Raw genomic sequence first — 18,636 nt, 5'->3', positions numbered from 1 at the left:
GATATTTTTAAGGTAAAACTCAAGATTGTTTCTCTTTTTGTATTTTTTTTTTTTTTTTGGGGGGGGGGAGGGATAGGGAGTGGGTGTTGGAACTCAATGATCTTTAAGGTCCCTTCCAACCCAAACCATTCTATGATTCTAGTAAGTCTGCTAGGTACCCGACACACATTTGCTGGGTGAAGAAGAGCAACATGCCTGTTTGGTAGAAAGCAAGTACAGAAATACACTGTGTTATTCTGCACAAGCACAATAAGCTTTAAAAACATTTAAACATAAAAGGCTAGAAAAGCAGACATGAATGTGACTCCCCGTTATCCCTTGGGATGACAGGAAGCTGGGAATGCTCCTTCGGTCCTTACGCAGCCAGTGGCTCACTCCAGCTCCAACACATTTCAGCATTTTATAATGCAGCAGCCACTGCCAGGACAAATACGTGGTGAGTCCCAACACATACAATGCTCTGTAAAAAAAGTAAAACCCACTCAGCTGCCCAAGTTCTTTGTCTAACAGCACTTTTTGAAATAAATCCATTTCAACTGGATCTGGCTTATTTCCAACACCAATTAATAGCAATATTGAATTCTTGGGCAGCTAAATATGCAGCTTCTGCCCACTGGACTTTCATGTAATGACACTGTAAAATGCTTAAAAAAAAAATCTGAGTCGCATAGCCAGAGACTACACATGCTATTTCCCCCAATACAGACCATTCAACACTCCCTTTTCTGAAAGTATTTACATTCAAATTCACTTTGAGGGTGGTTTGGCAGTAAAACTGCAGCACACAATTCCTCTGTCCACCATAGCCATATAATTGTTATAATTCAGCATGCATTCTTAGATACCTACAGAGATGCTTTAAGGAGAGGTAGTAGCAAATGCCCTGTTATAAGAGAAACAAGCCAGCACTCCCCTTCAAGACACTTTTGTCCACTTCCTTTAGCAAAATTATACCAGCTGTGCTGCCTCTTTGTGTGAAATAACAAACTACCCTAATTCACAGCACTAATACTTATCAATCTGCCACAACTGCCTGCTTCCCCCACAAACAGTAACCCTGCAAGGAGCCAGCACCTTTCCCTTGAAGCTCCCACACACCCACCCAAGCTCCAGATCACGGCTGGTGTTGTGGCATCTCCAACTTGGCTCCTGACGCCCATTTGTTGCCAAATCACTACTGTTATATTTAAGCCACAGCCTTGCCTCCAACTGTATGATTTCTGTATCAGTAAGGGCTGTTTGGCTGCATTCAAATGGAGGCATCTCAAACACAAAAATCATGAGAGAAGTTTGGAGGCAAAGGAAAAAAAAAAAGGATGCATATCACTGAATAACTGTATTTTGGACATAACAGAGGATTCTTAATAGGTAACATGGAAAACCATTGCTAAAAATTAGGAATATATAAGATCTCATAAACCTGAGAGCAGAGAGATGGTTCTAGCAGCATTTTAAATCAACTTCATGCCTCATTTTCCAAGTATCAGCTTCTGATCGTTTCTTTTTGCTACTGTATTCAGTGTTCAAGGTACAATATTTTTCATGCATCTTCTCTATACCCTGCTTCAAGAAAGGACAAATCACTGGAACAGGGGATAGGGGCATACAAACCATGCTTGGGAAAGCTGCTCTAACTTTTATTTTTATACATTTGTATCAGCTGGTAATTCATCTTTGACAAAGCTGCAGATGACTGAAATTTCATTGCAAGGAAACCATGCTCTGTTTAATAATAAGAACAATCAAATGCCATGATTTGAAGGAAGTAACTTTTTTTCTTGACCTTTTTGTTACTGGCAAAACGTCAGTAGATTATTAAAGTGCAGAGAGCACAATCTATAATAAATAACCTTGTATTGCCACATACCAGACCATAACGCCCACTCCTCTCTGTCCAGACACATACCTTAGTTTTCCAAAACAGCTCTGATTTATAAAGAATTATAGATAACCCACAGAGTCTGAATGCCAAGTGTAATACCGTGGGTGAACAAGACTCGCTCAATTCCTGGAAGCATAAACAAGGGGGGGAAGGAACAAAAAGAAGCAGGAGCCAGAATGCAGCCTTAATTCTGTATGTGGCAGCTGCATGCAAACTTTATCTTCACCTGAAATATAGCATCATGAGAAATTGGAAAGGGCCCAGCAAAAAACCACAAGGCTGTCTCCAGGTCTTAAATCAACTGCAATGAGAGATTTAAGGTGTTCAACCTACTTATCAAAGACACTTAAAGCATCACTTGATCACAGACTGCAATTACTTAGAGGGAAAAGATGTCAGAAAGCTGGAAAAATGAAGCTACAAAAAAGCCAGATTGCAAAGAAAGGACACACGTTTTATTGTAAAAATAATTACCCTTCGCACACATTGCTGAAGAGCACAAAAGACTCACCAACAGAAATTAAAATGCACTGCATGTCTAAGATACATGCTGTAATTCAATCAGAAGTTACTAGACGCAAGGTAAGAATCCCAGGCCAAAATCCTGTGGCTTGCAGATGCAAAGTCAATTGAGATCAACAGGACTGTTACCTCCGGCTTTAAAATCCGGGATGTAAAGAAAAGCTGAACTGTCCAAAAAGCAAACTCCAGCCTTCCTACCTGATCCCACTTACCAGATAAGCACCTTAGGAGATCACCATGCCAAGTGCTGCGGAGTCTTTCTCCAGGTGCTGCCCAAGTGCTGTACCTTGCTGCGCTGTAAGTAGCGGGACAGCCTGCAACAGGCAGACTCTGTTGCTTGTTAAACATTTCTAGCCTCCAAACATTTATTCTCCACTAATTTCTTCTAAGATCTATTTCCAAACCAGCCTGAAGAAAATATTGTTTTAGTGACTTCAGTAAAATATTCCTTTTTATTATTTCATATGCCGTTTCATTTTCTGGTGCTCAAAACTAAATGGTACAGAATTTGCAGTACTGGGAGGCTCAGCTGTAGCTCATCTAAGATAGAATCACTGAGCCAACAGCATCGAGCGCAGTAGGATTGCCCATTAAAAATACTATGGTATAATTCAAGGCTTCCTGTAGGCACCGTCTATGCATGCAGCTCAGCTCATTTTCAAAACATTATTAAGAGCTACACTACTTAACTCACCATTTCATTTTGATGTTAAATGAAAGCAAAGAGCATGACAAAAAAGTGGCAGTGGAAAAAAAAAAAAAAGAAAACGGGCCTGAAGATTTCCTACTAGCTTTATCCAGAAAGTAAGCAGGCATACCCTGGCTGGGACAGGGCAGGCAGACAAGGTGAAATAACCCCCAGAAGAGGTCAGACCCTCTCGCTACCCTCATAACAGAGTCTTGCAGGTTAGCAGTGCAAAAAAATAAAAAACTAATCCCAACACTTACTTTCTGTTCATTATTTTTCCAGTGCAGACAGAGGCACAGGGGTGGCAAGCAATCTCCCCAGAGCTACACGAAGCCTGTGATGGAAGCAGGAACGATCGTTGATCTCCTGAATCAAAAGCCAAATGCCTTAACCACAAAATTATCCTACTTTCATTGCCTCAACCTGTCTGAATCCAGAAGTACCAAATTACTGGGGGAGGGAAGGAGGAAGGGAAGAAAACAGAACATCTATGGGGAATATTTCTGACCCATCTAGAAGCAGAAACTGCTTATATTGGTGTAAGCCTCCTATATTGCAGTCCAAGGAATTTGGGACAAGGGTATGAACTCAAAAATGTGGTCAAAATACTCAGCTTTTTGAAATTTAAGTGGGGCTGACATAGACCTTCTATTAAATCAAGCAAAAAGCCTGGAGTGCTCAAGAGATTAAATAATTCACACACTGCCTTTCCCTGGGGGTTCACATCCAGCCCAGACCACAAGTGTCATGTACAATCACGTGTACTTTTGATAGACTTTGAGAGGTAAGAGAATGGACAATCCCCAGAAGACAAATGCTCACATGGGACAAGTCCCTGGGGAGAAGCCTGGCGACAGTCCTAGGGGACAGTAAGTAAAACCGGTGGAGGGAATGCTGCAGAGAAGTAGAATCTTGGACCCCAGGGTACAGATGTGAATAAATGAGGGGATACGCTTTGGTTTGCCCTTGACAGTCTCAACTTCTGATGACTCAGTGAAATCCTGTCCCAAATAAATCACTTTTATCCACATGGAGAGGCAGGGTGTGCTTACAGTGGCTCCACGTGAAAAGCATAAAGATGCCATTTGCACCAAACATGCCAAAACAAGGAGTTGGTGAGATGTCACATAGGATACACAACTCTGCACACCTTGTGATTTGCTCAGGCTCTCAAACCGTCCTCACAAGCTGCCCACGGCTCCAGCCGGGGAAAAGCAGCAGAGGCCAGAGCTGGCGGATGGCGCGGGGAGCTGGTGTGCACCCACCCAACCAGCCTGGGGACCTGAGCTGTTGAAACTTGCTACAAGCAGAAAACAGCAGCAAACTACACCTTGCTCTGTAGCGTGGGTGAAGCATGGAGGGAGCAGAGCCTCCGGGGAGCCATGCTACAATCCAGTGCCTTCAGAGCTAACTCCTGCAATAGCATTTTCCATGCAGTGCCCCTGCTTACGTAGCTCCAGGCTTGGCTTGAAGGTGCAATCTGCTTCTTCACGCTATTTCCACAGCCATTTTCACTTGGAGTGCCTGCTGTTTCCTTTCAAAAATTGCTGCATCCCTAAGGTATAAAGGGCAGAAAACTCTTCCAGCAAAGCCTTGGAGTCAGCAACAGAGAGGGGAAACTAAATTATTAAGGACCACATCGATGCAGATTTTCTTTCTGTCTGGAGCAAAACTGAAATCTCTTCTTTCTTCCCCCATTGTGGCTATGGTAATAATACACATCTATTCATTATCCTCATCCTAACTAGAAAAGCTCCTTTCAATTTAGCACTTAATATAATTATGGCAAATTAAATAGTGTCTAGAAAAAAAGTCTTACTTTTTCCGTGCTATTATCTTACCTCTATGAAACTCTACCAGTTAAAAGTGAATCTAGCTATTAAACAATAAGGGTTTGTATCTATTCAGTGAGCAGAAAAGTGAGATGTTCAGCTGAAAATTGTTCAAATTCTATTTCCAAATTAAATACCATATCTCCAAGGGAAAACAGGAGAATCTCATTAATGATGTTCCTTTCGCATTGCGGAGACAGTACTTGAGCACCAATTCTCTGTTCCTTTTCATTCACTCCAATGAAGTTTCCCTTTTTTCATACAAGGAAAATGAGCATTTTACAAAATAACAAAGCAAATTATTGCCTTTGTCTGCTTTCAGCAAAAGTTCTCTCCAGCTAGCAATGCATTGTTAACATGATTTCTCTGAGACATACATAGGATAAAAAGCACTTGGCTGTTGTAAATTCAACAGGAAAATACACAGACTTCAAGGGGGTCAGGCTGTCAAACACAACACAGGAGATCAAACTAAAGAGGCCAGGAGGAACCCAGGTAAAAAGCCATGTGCATTTACATGCCATCTAATAAATATATGATGATAAGTGTTAAGAACTTGGAAGATCCAGTTCTGCAAACACTGACTCACACAAACAAGTCCCTATTTAGAGCAATCCCATTGCAGTCAAAGTGATTTCATTTGTTAGGACAAAGCGCAGACACGGATTTCATACCTGTTCACATCTGTACCATGGAAGGATGTGAAAATCGGAAACATAGATCCTTTCTAGAAGGTCAGTCTGTTTAAAGCAATTAATTTCTATACTGCTACTCAGCAAATTAATAAAATAGACAAAGCATCTACAAGAGATAACCAAGAGAGGCTCTTGGTAAATAGTCATTCTACGTTCTCATAAATAAATCAAACGCTGCCTTGGTAATACTTGAACTGATACTAGAAGCATTATTTTTAACATAGTGTAAGCGTACCAGCCATCAGGAATAAAATATTCAACAGGAAATATCTTTATTATAATTATTTTTAACATAGTGTAAGCGTACCAGCCATCAGGAATAAAATATTCAACAGGAAATATCTTTATTACATTGTTGTTCAACAATCGGGAGAACATCAGCAATAATTAGCAGTGGGCATAAGTAACTGTGCATCCTGTGGATAACAGTGAGGCTTATATTAACACAACGATGTCAGTTGACGACAACTTCATAGCAGAGAACAGCATATTGTGCATTTCTGGGAAAAGGAATCTTTAGCACTGTGGGGATTATTGTGGTTAAATTACTTCTGAGTCACGGTCAGTTGTTGCTCAATGTTTCTCACTCGGTCCCTACCTACCTTTTATTTCCTCATGAGTATGCACCTGTTCAGAGAAGAGAATAAAACTGGCACTGTTGCACCCGCTCTTGTAGCTAATTTGGAGGAGTTATTCAGTATCTTGCTTACACAAGGGGATTATTTTTATTTATATTACAGAATAGCCCAGCAGAAGCCAAGGCCACATTGCACTAAACACTGTGTGAACTTAGAACAAAAGATAGACCTTGACACCAAAGAACTTGTAATCCCAGCAGACATAAAAGAAGATGAAAAAGGCATTGGAAGCTGATACTAACACAGCCTGGCCATGTCCCTTCTTGGGGCACTCAGGAACAGGAGAACCCTACGCCACACTTCTCAGATATGCTCATGGCTAGGGGAACCTCCCAGCTTTCTCAGCACATCTCACCCTCTTGGAAAAGAAAGCTTTCAGCACCTACGCTGAGGGTTTCCACAAGCCAGAACTTGAATACCAACTTGGAAAAAATTAGGTTAGATGCCCGACAGTCTGGGCTTGGTTTACACAGCCTCCAGCCCTGTCCACAGCTAGAACTCCCCAAGTCTACTGCGATGCATAGCTGTATGAATAAATGAGTGCATGTATGCTAACGTGCCTTCCGTGACCTGGAGTCCAGAGACAAATTCAAGTAGTAAAAGCAGAGTGACTACAAGCAATAAAGCCTGGGTGGATCAGTGAAAGAAATATGGGGCCTAGTGTGCATTCATTGAACTTGAATTAAAATAAAACAAAATTAATTTATATCCATTCTTATCAAACTACATCTCCTTTTCAGTGAGGGATGTTAAAAAGGCAGAGCAAGACAACGAGGTTGGGCCAAATTAACAGATGTCAAAACGGAAAGAAGAAAATCTATTTTAAACCAAACTCAAAAATACAAATTATTTAATGCCTAACACGCCTGTGTCCTGCTTTAGACTGACAATAACAGAGAGCTCCACAGAAGGCAACTTAAATTACTGCCTTGCCCACTAGTGCTGTAATGTGTATGGTACATTCACTGTTCACAGAAAGCTTTCATAATCCAAGTAAGGATTTACAACTTTATGGAAAAAAAAAATAACATTACTCAGATCTGAACTGTCTTTGACCAATATATGAAAGAAAAGGTCATGAAGCAATCTGCAAATCCAGATTTCTAGCCTTAGTAAGGTAAGGGGAAAAAACCTATTCATTGTATCAGCAACTGTCAGGCTTGCAGCATTGTGCAAGGCTCTTTTGAAAGCAACACAGCAAGAAAAGACAGAAAGATTCATCTTATAAAATGGAAATCTCATCTATTTGCATCCATGCCAGGAGCTTACCAGAATAACCCCCCCAAGCATTAATTCCAGTGGCAATGTGAACATTCAGCTTCCAGGGATTTCCCAGATGAGCCAGCAGCAGCTCCCTGGGTGAACTGTTCAATATTTCATACAATGTCAAAAAGCCTCAGTAACCCCCTACTACCACATAAAAGTGGTAAAACGCTGAAAGTCATACCAAAAAGAAAAAAGACAAAAAGAAAAGATTTTAAAAAAAATAAATTGTTCTTTTCATTCTGCCAAAATTACCCACAGTGAGTAACAGTTACCCATACCACGCAATGCTCTCCTCACTGGGATGTGGCAATTGTTTGCTGTGAGGAGAGAATTCCCTGTCATTATAATCTGAGAAAAGAGCAAAACAATTGAAAAGTGCAATGCTAGCGTAGGCTGTGCACTCTTAACTAGCATCAAACAACACAGGTAACCAAAGCCAAACTGTCTGCAGCACTGGAGGTGGGAAGGAGCAACAACACACGAAGAGTTGTCTGGAACAAACTGCATTAGCATGGAAATTAAAGTGCCTTTTAGAGCAATCTCATGTTTTTGCACTGAAAAAAACTGAAGGAGAGCTGGCAGGACACTGCTTTTGCACTTGAAGTGCTGGGCTAGGATGCAGAAGGTCCAAGTTCACATTCAAGCTTTCCACTCAAGACAGAATTACACGTTTCATCACTCAATGCCTCTCTTCCACATTTTATAAACTGCAAGTCTGCTTTTATCTTACCCTCTGCTGATCAATTCAGACAGCACGCCCTTCGGGACTCTACTACAGTAGCATCCCATTTTGGGAATACACACAAAATAGCTATTACATTATTCCTTGGGGGAACAATTTCACATTGATTGATTCACTGACAGATTAGACAGGATGAAGCAAGAAGACTCAGTGTTGATTCCGCCCCTCTCCCCTCCTGCCCAAGGATAGCTGCACATGTCCCAGTTTATGAAGGACATGTATTTCCCTTTTGCTTTTAGTTGGTTAATTTCAAATTGATACTAGAATCATGCAAATGGCAACCAGGTTGCCAAAACACACAAATTCGTACAGTCCTATAGCCAGTTCCCAAGAAGCCAAAGCTTGGCTTAGAGTTTAACAAAACACATACAAAACCTATTATCTGCCAGCATGATATCGGCCCGTAGCACAGACCTCAGTGACACATTTCAAAATGGAAGCCTAGGTATACACCTAGCTCTTCACTAAGCAAAGAGGAGAAAAGAGCCTTTTCAATCTAGACTTTGATTTAGAGATCTATAAACCCTCAGTCCAAAAGGATTGTAGAGGAAATAATGGTACAAATTCAACTGTAGCTCTACAAACACAATATAAGCTATTTGAGACTCGAGAACAAGGAATATGCTCATGTTCTTTGTTCAGGTTGCAAGGGAAAAAAAGAAACAAAACCAACATACACACAAACAGCTGGATTATTCTAACCTAAAAAAAAGAATCCACTTTCCACATCACCCCTGCTGTGATGAGAAGAAACCATGTAAGGGTAACTTACTAGCCTGCTGTCTGTTTCCACTTTTACTGAATATTCCCCTTTAATCCCTTGATCTTCTCATATTACACAGATACGTATGCAGTACCTAGAGCCTGACACAAGCATGACACCCTCACACCTTTCAATAGTATTCCAATAATCCAGAGATGTGGAAATTATTGAAGTAGTCTTGGCTTTTGAATTCCTCAATGATAAAATACTCCTGCTCAGCAGACACTATTTTGTGAAGTTTTTGCTGTTTCCTGGCTCACCTGATCTCACATTTCAAGCCTGGGAGAGAGCATCCATGACTTAATTTTGCTCCCACCATCTCCAGAGTAGCAATGGATAGAAGCATTTAAACAAGGAGTCTCAGAGCTGCTACTAATTGAAGGCTGTCTTAAAATTTACAGCATGCTAAAATGTGCTGTGTCCAACTAGTATCACAGCAGAAGCACATAGGCAAATTTTGCAGGCAGGAAAACTGCTCCTGAAGAGTAACCCGTCACCATGGGTGGGGAGACATGAAGAAAGCAGGCAGGTACAATGAGCAAAACCAGGGCAGTGTGTAGACAGGTACAAGGGGTCCCACTTGGGATTTGGGATGAAGTCCTGAGCAGCTCATCCTCTGGAGCAATAAAGCAGCAGGTGGGAAGGCCTGGGTAGGATGTACGCTGCTCCTTAGTGCTTCACAGAGGCTCAGCAGCTGCTTGTCAAAAGGATGGTTTTCAGGACAGTTTTCCTTCCTCCTTTATTGCATGGCCAGAAAGAGCCACTGTGGTGGGAAGAGGCTGTCAGTTAGGCGCAGTTACAATTGAACACACCACAACCACAGTGCTCCATATGGAGGGCTGCAAGCTCCACACACAGCAGCACCTGGGAGGAGTTTGCTCAGTCTCATAAGCTTGGTGCTCTGGAACCAGAGCAGGAACACCAGCAATGACAGCCAGGAGCCTGCACGAGGAGTAAGCAAGCCCAGCCCGACACTGCGACAGGCTGACATAGTAGGTCTCTGTCATTTATGCCCAAACCCAGATGTATTTGGCATTTGGATTGACTGTTCCCATTCCCTGAGCTGCTGCTTGTGTTTTCCTTTACCTTAGTAACCACAGCAGGCATGCACAAACACCTACAATGTGCTGCCAGAGACGTCTCATGTTGAAGAGTGGAGGCGTGAGGAGCAGCATTTCTCACTGAGAAAACACTATGCTATTAATGCTCCAAAGGCAGGGAGGTCAGGAGAAGAAACACTAAATGCAGCTTTTCCTCCCCAAATAAAACAGGAGATCAAATAGCACTAATCTGTGCAGTTGCAGAAGGAGGTCTCTGCTTTGTGGCTCAGAAGCAGCAGAACCCTGCTGACACACTTCAGGGCAGACTCATTTTTCACCTCTTAAGCTCCTGATCCAGCCCTAAAAGATCTTTGCCACTGGCAACACTGAAAATCTTATGATTACCTCCAGCAGATGATGGGTCCCTTGGACATGAAGTGAGTCTAACCCAATTCAGATCTGCTTAACTAAAATTTTAATAATCTAGGAACATAGTATGAATTATTCGAGTCTGAGTTTTGCTCGGAACACAGCACGCTGGCTTCAAACACTGCTCATTACAGATTACAGAAATCGCCTTTCCCTAGAGATAGCTCAGATTCCAAACAGCAGTGCCGTATCGGACACAGAGCCATTTTTCCCCCCAAGAAAGCACCTTGCTAAATACCTAACAGAAACAGAACCACCTGTACTGTACAAGCCTCCCTCCCACTCACCTGATGAATCAGTGTTACAAGAAAGCACATGGAAATTAAATTCAGTACCATGAAAAGATTACAGCAGTAAATCTGCCTTTCAGTTGCATTCGTGTAGCACCCTGATTAAATCATTCCTTAGGTTTACATTGTCCACTTCAGACCAAAACTGGCTGCGGGCAGGACTAAGGCCTGCATTTTCCCCCATGAATCGGAGAGCTGCTGTCCCTACCTTGATCAATAGTGGTACAAAGTGAACACTGGCGCTTAACTAGACTCCCTTGCTGCCCCACATCTTTTTGGCCCAGCTTGGCCACTACCCTCCTCGCCAGGCTGGGGTGAGTATACTCTCAGGGCCACCTACCATCCCACCATGAGCTGCCCTGCAGAGAACAGCCATTCTCCACTTTTGGCAAGGAAAATTTACCATGCACAGAGGGGAAGCTGCTGCAAAGCATGACTTGAGCTTTATTTCCTTCCCTTCTCCACTCACAACTATCTGGAAACTTGCTGCTAAGGAGGAAGGGTGGCAGCTGGGGATGCATCCAATGCAGTGGCTGCTCTCTGCTCTACGGATGCTGCTGAATACTATTGTCTTGTGCATCACTGCAAAGAGAGGGAAGGCATATTTTGACAACAAAGATACTGCTGCAGCTGGATGAAGTGAGGAGGTGACTACACAGCTTAAAGAAGTTTCCTCCTCACTTATGTTAAAGAATTGTTTCACACTACAGCACTTTAGGTTTGCATAGCACTCAAAAAACATGGTTTCTGATCCAGCAGACAGTTGTATGTACTTATATATTTATTTCTCCAGGAATGCTGCCTCACTTCACTTAGTGCAAGCTAAAAGCATTGCCAAACTCAGGTCTACCTGGTTTTTTGACAGCAATGCAAATGGTCTCCAGTATGGCATCCTTATGAGCACCTATAGGAAACGTAATTAACATCCTCACTCACATATAGCAAATCAGTATCAGCGCAGACCGTATACTGACTATTTCCTCACCATCCTGGAGGAGGTACATTAAAAATGGGTTCCACCGACCAGATAATCCCACACATCTAAAGAAACGATGTCACCTTGACCGCCTGCACCCCCCCCCCCCAACACTGGCCACACACCGCCCGTCCAGCCCTGCCATGCAGAGATGCCAGCGGGTGCGGGAGGAGCTTCCCCAGTCCCCATCACCAAACCCCAAACTGCAACAGGCACACACAGAAACAGCAAAACACCCTTGCTACACACAGCCTGGGCACAAAGCACGGGCAGAGACAGCAGGGTTACCTTCCCGGAGCTGCCAATGCTCAGCTGAAATCGTTCTGCTCATAAAATGACTCTGGGGTACCACGTTATGCTTAAAAATAGGCAGAGGGAGGGTCAGTGAGACGGGCTGGCTTTAGGGGCGGAATGGATTTATTGGGGTAATTGGAGGGGGGGGGAAATATTTGCTTTTAGGGGGTATTTTGGGCTGGGAGACAGCCGCCCCACAGGCTGGAGATGGGGGAGCCCGGCGCTTCTTACCTGGTCGGGGCGGCCGCCTTCAGCACGCCGCGCCCCGCCGCCGCCGCCGCGCCGCCCGCATCGCCGCCGGCAGGACACGCGTGGGATGGGGCGGAGGGGACACGCGTGGGCCCCGCGGAGCCTCTCCCCCCCCGCGGAAATACCAAAAGACTGATCCAACCACGCGAGGGAGGGAGGGAAGAGAAGGGGGAATAGAGGAAAAAAATAGAAAGGGGGAAAAAAAAAAAAAAAAAAAAAAGAAACCAGAAAAAAAAAAAAAGAAAGGAAACGTGCAAAATCCGGGCGGGATCGGCGCGGAGCGGGCGCGGTGCTGGGCTCCCCGCGCCGCCGCCCGGACCCGCGGGAGCGCCCCCGGGACAGCCCTGGGCTCTCCCCGCCAACCCGGCTGGGGCTCGGCGAGGTTTGGTTTGTTATTTCTCCCCCCCGGAGTTCGTTTCTTTCTTTCTTCTCCCTGACACAGGGAGAGGCTGAAGCCAAGGCAGAGTAAATAAAGCAAAAAAACCCCACCCCACCCCAAAGCCCTAAGCAAAAATCATGCAGACCCCCCTCTCCCCAGGGGAGCAGCTGCCCGGCCTTGGGGTTCGCTGATGCCACGTGCAAAGGTGATGGAGAAAAGTCAACCTGGGGAAATGGCCACGCCGAAGCCCTCCAGCTGCAGGAGCACTTTGTCTCAGCATCCAGCCATATGCCTCCTCCGACGCCGTGACTCAAAGGCGCCCATGCAATATGCAACCCTGACACGCCGCCAGGCACGCTCCCTGCTTCGCCTCTGCATCCAGAGCGAAAAATCAATCCCATGGCAAGCACAGACCCCTAAGCTCCTCCAGACGAGGAGGACAGTCCAATCATCGCGTCCCTGGCCGCAATCTGCCTACCCCTTGGGGAAGGCATGACTTTACAGGCAGTACAATATCTAGTAAAACATCACAAGCAGTGAACGACTCAGTCACACACATTTCACTGCTGCTTCCTCTCCCCACCACCCTGTGGGTCTCATGGTTCAATGCTGGACCAAGAACAGGAAGCCAAGCGGGACTTCACATCTCCTTCTTTGTCGTGGGAAAAGGTAGTGCCAAAATTCCACCCAGACTTGGAGTAGCAGAGTTAAAAGGCACCCAAACTTACCGAAACCAAAATCACATGAGGGGATAATGTGACCAACATGCGTGTCTGACTTTCATCGCCAAGCCTGAGTCACCCACATACAGCTGAGCCCTTGGTGCAAAGAAAAGTGTGGAGCTCAGACTCAGGCTTCTGAAACCAGAAGTGTTAAACCAGATGCCTGAAACGCTCTGCTACCCCACCCTTCAGAGAAAATACTAGATCCTTTTTCTCTTTAGTGTGTGCAGCCTCTAAACCCAGACAAAGACCCATAAGCTCTGATGTTCCTCGTGCTACCCAGAAAGTCAGATTCCAACTCTAAAGAACAACAACTCATTAATTGAAAAGGTCTCTTAGATCTAAAAGAAAAATCCTGAATTCATACAAAGCTGCAAACTCGACTTGGACCAGGACAGAATTTCTCCTGCCTCCAGCCAGCTACAGCCCATCTACAGACTACAAGGCTTCACCCTATATCTCTTGTATCCACACACCTAACACTAGTCAGTAGAAGCAACTAGTTTTCTCCTAGCGAGCTTGGTGGGACATAGAACAGTATGTACAATAGCTAGCTAGGAGTACAGCATAGTACTGAAGAGAAAATTCACCATTTATTCTTGCTCTTTCCTAGAAGTTCTAGTACAAAGCAGGACTATAAACAGATTATAAACTAGACTATGGACAGATCACACAGCCTAACCTGCCCCTGCAATTCAAGAGCCACCATAGCTCTTCTCTAGCTATTAAATAAGCCCCTGGAACACCTGCATAGGCAGGTAATTATTAGATTCATCTGCATTTGTAGTGACTTCTGCCATCATCTGCAAGGTGTGGAAAGTTATCATTATTCCAGCTGCTTTCAAGTTGGTTGGGATTTTGACTTAATCCTCACCAAAATTTTACCCTGCGGGCAAGCCTGTACCGTGCAGTGGGACAGGGTGCTAGATGGAGATGCCAGAACCAGCACGAGCCAAGGCCCCTCGTCACTCTGGCTCAGGGCACGGGCAGGCAGAGCCATCATCTTGGAGGTGGAAGCCGCTTACCCCAGCTCATTTTGCTTCTCCCTCTCCTCACTGCCTCCTGCCCTGTCTGCTCCAGGCCATGCCAAGCTCCTCTCCATGCCTTCCACACCATTCACCTTTCTGCTTTTAGGATTGGCTCACTCACCTGCAGCCAGCACCTTGCCTGGTCCAAATGGTTTTTTTACTAAACTGTGGGCTTGACATTGACTCTGCTGTCTGCATCCAGACTGGCTTTGTCCAGCCGTGGCAACTGAAGTGGCTCCTCGGCTACTTTGATACAGAGATCTAGAATTTCTAGCATCCCTACACAAATCACAGTGGCACTAAAAGTCCACTTCCCAAGGACTTCTGTTTTAAAAGTTTTTAAAATACTTTTAAAATTGTTTTGGCTAACGTTTTCCACTAAAGGATTTTCTTCTCAGGCAATCATTCCATGATTACTAGTATTTCGTCCATTCACTGCCACGTTTCCATGCAGAGGTCATTTGATAAAAAAAACAAGCATCCAAAAACATTCCTGTCAAAACAGTTACAGACAAAGAATTATACTTTACATTTTCTATGTGCTTTGGGACAGTGCCTGTGACATTGGTGATGTTGATACACAGAGCAAAGTTAGACACAGTTAAACTGTCAATATTTTGTAACTAAGACTGGACCATCAGAGAAAATTTACATCAACCTAATGCTTTGCATCATGTACCCGTGGCTTTTCCGATGTGGTCCAGGAAGCCCTGAAATTGGATTTGCTGTGTCTTCAGACCAGATGGGACCTCTGACTCTGGGTTAGACACAAAAAGCAACATCCATCACTTCCCTGCCTGTCTGTCAAAGACAGGACTTGGTTGGACCCATTCTCCCCCTTATAAATCCCCTACAGAAAAGTGGGTAAACCGAACCGTGCAAACAGTACTATTGTCAAAGACTATTTTCCACAGCCCTCTAGTGTCTGTTCTGTTAACAGCCACTCAGAGGACAACTGCTCAGACTGCTGGTTGTGATTATCTGCAGTTTATGCAAATACACCCGAGCTACCTGTAAAACCCTAACTGGGTGGCTGTGGAGTAGAGAGCTCATGACCCAACCCTGAATTTGGGCAGGGTTTTGATGTGTGCACCAGCTTCTGTACTAACACCACCTGAGCTTCTTACCTTAAAGCTAATTCATCAGTATCCCCCAGATATCACATATCCCTTTGACAAAAGCTTTCTGACAGATGTACCTAGCAGTTAGAGCTGAGGTCTACTCTGGCTTCAATTTTCCTTTGTGAGAAATGAGTCTTCCTTTTTCGGGGGTTTGCAGCTGTGATACTTTCTTTGGGTATTTGCCAGTGTTTGCACCACTTACCTTTCTCACCACAGCAATATAACTCTGTCCTAAGAGGGCTTGTAAACTGGTGTGAACTCCATCATAAGCAAGGGTAAGAAAAAACAGCAAAGCACAATAAACTGTAATTGTACTGCTGGGACAGTGAAATCAGCGTGATTCGGTTGTGTTACTCCGGTCCTTACAATCCAATAATGCAACCCAGAGAGCTCAATAGTCAGGGCACTTAAAAACAATATTAACGTCTTTTTACAACCCTAAGAGATGGGCAACGATGCAGTATCTGTGCTGTTTAAAAATTGTGATAAAGAGAGACAGGGAGATGAGCTGCGGCAACAGCCAGATCACTCCATTCTTGCAGGTCAGCAGCCTTCCGTTTACTCCAGGAAATGATTGAAACCTTTTCCCCCACATCTTCCTCTTTGAATCCTTCACCTCTTGCTAACTGCTGAGCTCCTCTTCCCCCCAACATCTACCAGACCCCACCTACGTAAAATGCAAATACATACTCATTTTGCAGTGTTCACAAGACTTTGCATTTTATGCTTTCCTATATCTCACAATATACCTGCAATAGTTCTACAAGATCACATTTATGACTAGAAAAGTTATTAAATACCATAAAAGCTATCAGATACATTTATTGGCCTCTATCAAAATGGAAATTGAGAGGAATAATCATATTCTTATCATGATAATTAGTACAATGTCTCTACAGCCATAACCACATTAATCAGACATCATATGAATGGTTGTTAGCATTGCAAGATACTTGCCCTTAAGCTCATGACACATAGCCAGACAAGCAGCAGGAAACTTTAAAACAAATTAGTTAAAACAGAAGTTATTGAAAACAGGTCTTTATCATTAGCCATAAGCTTCAACACAGCTGTATACAATTAATGATAAGAAAAAGATCACTTTTACCCGCCTGCATTTTCCGGTGCAAAGTTCCTTAGCAAAAATATTTAAAGCCATAGCTGGACAGAGCAGGAGTTTCTTGTTAACAAATAGCAGTCTGTCTGCTTAGAGCTCTAAAAAAGTAAGTCCACAGTTAAACATATTTGCTCATTTTACATTTTGAAAAACAGAGCTGCTGCTAAAACAGGTTCCTAATTGCAAGTTTGCTAGAATGGGTCTCTGAGGAAGTTAGAAAAAACCACAAACATCTCCCCAGGAGCCACTGGAGATCGGAGTCCTCTTGTGGAAAAAGGTAGAGGAAAATTTTCAGCTAGTAATGACTGCTGAAAGTGAGGGCTCTACACAGGAGGCTGCACGGTGATAACAGATACAGGGAGTACCAGCGTTGCAAAGCACAAAAACAGCAGCATGAAGACATTGCAGCTGGCAGTGGGCAAGCATCAAAGGCAGCAGAATGCCACCATGTTCTGATACTGCAGACTGCACTTCTGTTTACTTTAGCAGCTCCTGTCTGCTGGTGTGTGTTCCCTGCTGAGATGATGTTTCTGGCTGGGTTTTTTTTTCCTCCCTTAGCAGAGGTAATTTTTCCTGAGTATTTCGCTAGTGAGAACTTTTCTCCTGGCTAATATATTCACCTTACAGTAACACAGGCCTTCTTGTCGGTCTGCTATTGAGCCGGGTACATAAAACAATTTTAAGATCTTGTTTAGATTCTGCTGCTCTGTATTTCTTCTCTTTTTCTGCTCTCTTGTTTTCTACCTGCAATACTCCCTGTGGACTGCCTTGAGTTTACCTTAGGAGACGTTTTGTGTGAATGATGGATGTTGGCCATGTTAGTGCCATGCTCCCTGCCTGGAGCAGGGCTAGAGAAGATAGAGAAATTAAAAAATCTGAGGGTCTTTCTTTACCCACATGCTGTGGTCAGAAGATTTTCACATGTCCACATGTGGGCTTTGGGTTACAGTAAGGAGGTTATCTGGCTAGGAATTTTACCCAGTGGGCTAGGGCTTCAAAGGACTCATGAACCACTCACAGCTCTCATGGTCCTGTAAAAGAGGGTTTGCACTTTCAGAAAAGTCTCCAGCAATAGGTTGCACCAGAGGCTTCAGAGGTAGTTTTAAATACCTGCCAGTAAGACGATAAAAGGTCACAGATGTTCTTACCTCCTTCACTTTCTCTATAGGACCTGTCATATGCTTGGATGGTGCCCAAGGGCGTTTTTCAGGAACCTACTAAGCACAGCGTCATTGCAGCTGTTTCTACCCAGACCTGATCCCAGAGCGGTCTTTTGTGATCTCAGGTATCTTATATTAAACAAGACTTTTTGGGCACATCTCACCTTCCCTACCATGCACCCTTGCTAACATAAACTTCTGTCTCAAGTGGGCTCACCCTCAGGAGTCCTAGATTAATGTCTGTGCTGGGAGGTAAGCCTGTTCTTCACACACCTTGGTCTTGTTACAGCTGCAGTCAAATGAGGTTTAGTTGTGACTACCTCAGGTCCTCATTTCTTACTGCTCATTTGAAGACTGTTCACATCAAGCGCCATGAACCTGTTTTATTTTCCTCTAAGTGTCTACAATGGAAAATTAAGCTGAAGGCTGCCATGATGGCTCTGGTGTGAAAAAACATCAAAGATCAAGGGGTTTGGTTGCCATTGATTTGGTCCTGAAGGCGTGGCTAGTAACGAGCTGCAAGTCTCCTCTCAGAGGGAAGCCCAACACACTGAGCTGATCTGGTGAGTGAGGTTAGTTCTGCAGCTAGCAGCAGGCTGGAAAGCAGCCGAGATATCCAGGATCTGACAAATCGTCCTGTAAAATCTGGGCTAGATTTCAAAACCCTTGATAAGACATGACATGAAACCAATTTGCTATGCAAAAACATTCCAATAGCCCTTGTTCTTGACCATATTTCAAACTAATTGCAAAGCAAGCTAGCTGTTACAAAGTCTTGAAGGATAAAAATAAAACATACACTT

The 18,636-nt window shown here is 43.9% G+C and overlaps 1 protein-coding gene and 1 long non-coding RNA gene across 4 annotated transcripts in view; one reads left to right on the top strand and one right to left on the bottom strand.

Moving 5' to 3' along the window:
* Positions 1–5,874, top strand: part of LOC106898667 — a 9,596-nt gene extending 3,722 nt beyond the window's left edge. Inside the window, exon 3 of the long non-coding RNA XR_001413959.1 lies at positions 3,375–5,874. This is a non-coding gene — a long non-coding RNA (uncharacterized LOC106898667). The remainder of the gene's footprint in view (positions 1–3,374) is intronic.
* Positions 1–18,636, bottom strand: part of OSBPL5 (oxysterol binding protein like 5) — a 180,081-nt gene that overhangs the window by 128,106 nt on the left and 33,339 nt on the right. The window contains exon 1 of one of the 3 annotated variants that reach the window (XM_014960064.1): positions 12,910–13,039. The exons of 1 other annotated variant lie outside the window; for it this stretch is intronic. The gene's annotated coding sequence lies outside the window, so the exon portion shown is untranslated. Of the gene's footprint in view, positions 1–12,288; positions 12,420–12,909; positions 13,040–18,636 lie in introns of those variants that run through there. One more of the 3 variants, XM_014960062.1, reaches the window with a different exon arrangement.

Source organism: Calidris pugnax, unplaced genomic scaffold, assembly GCF_001431845.1.
Source record: "Calidris pugnax isolate Ruff unplaced genomic scaffold, ASM143184v1 scaffold435, whole genome shotgun sequence".
Taxonomy (NCBI): domain Eukaryota; kingdom Metazoa; phylum Chordata; class Aves; order Charadriiformes; family Scolopacidae; genus Calidris; species Calidris pugnax.
The sequence above is the reverse complement of the archived record's forward strand: the minus strand, read 5'-3'. Positions and strand labels throughout refer to the sequence as shown.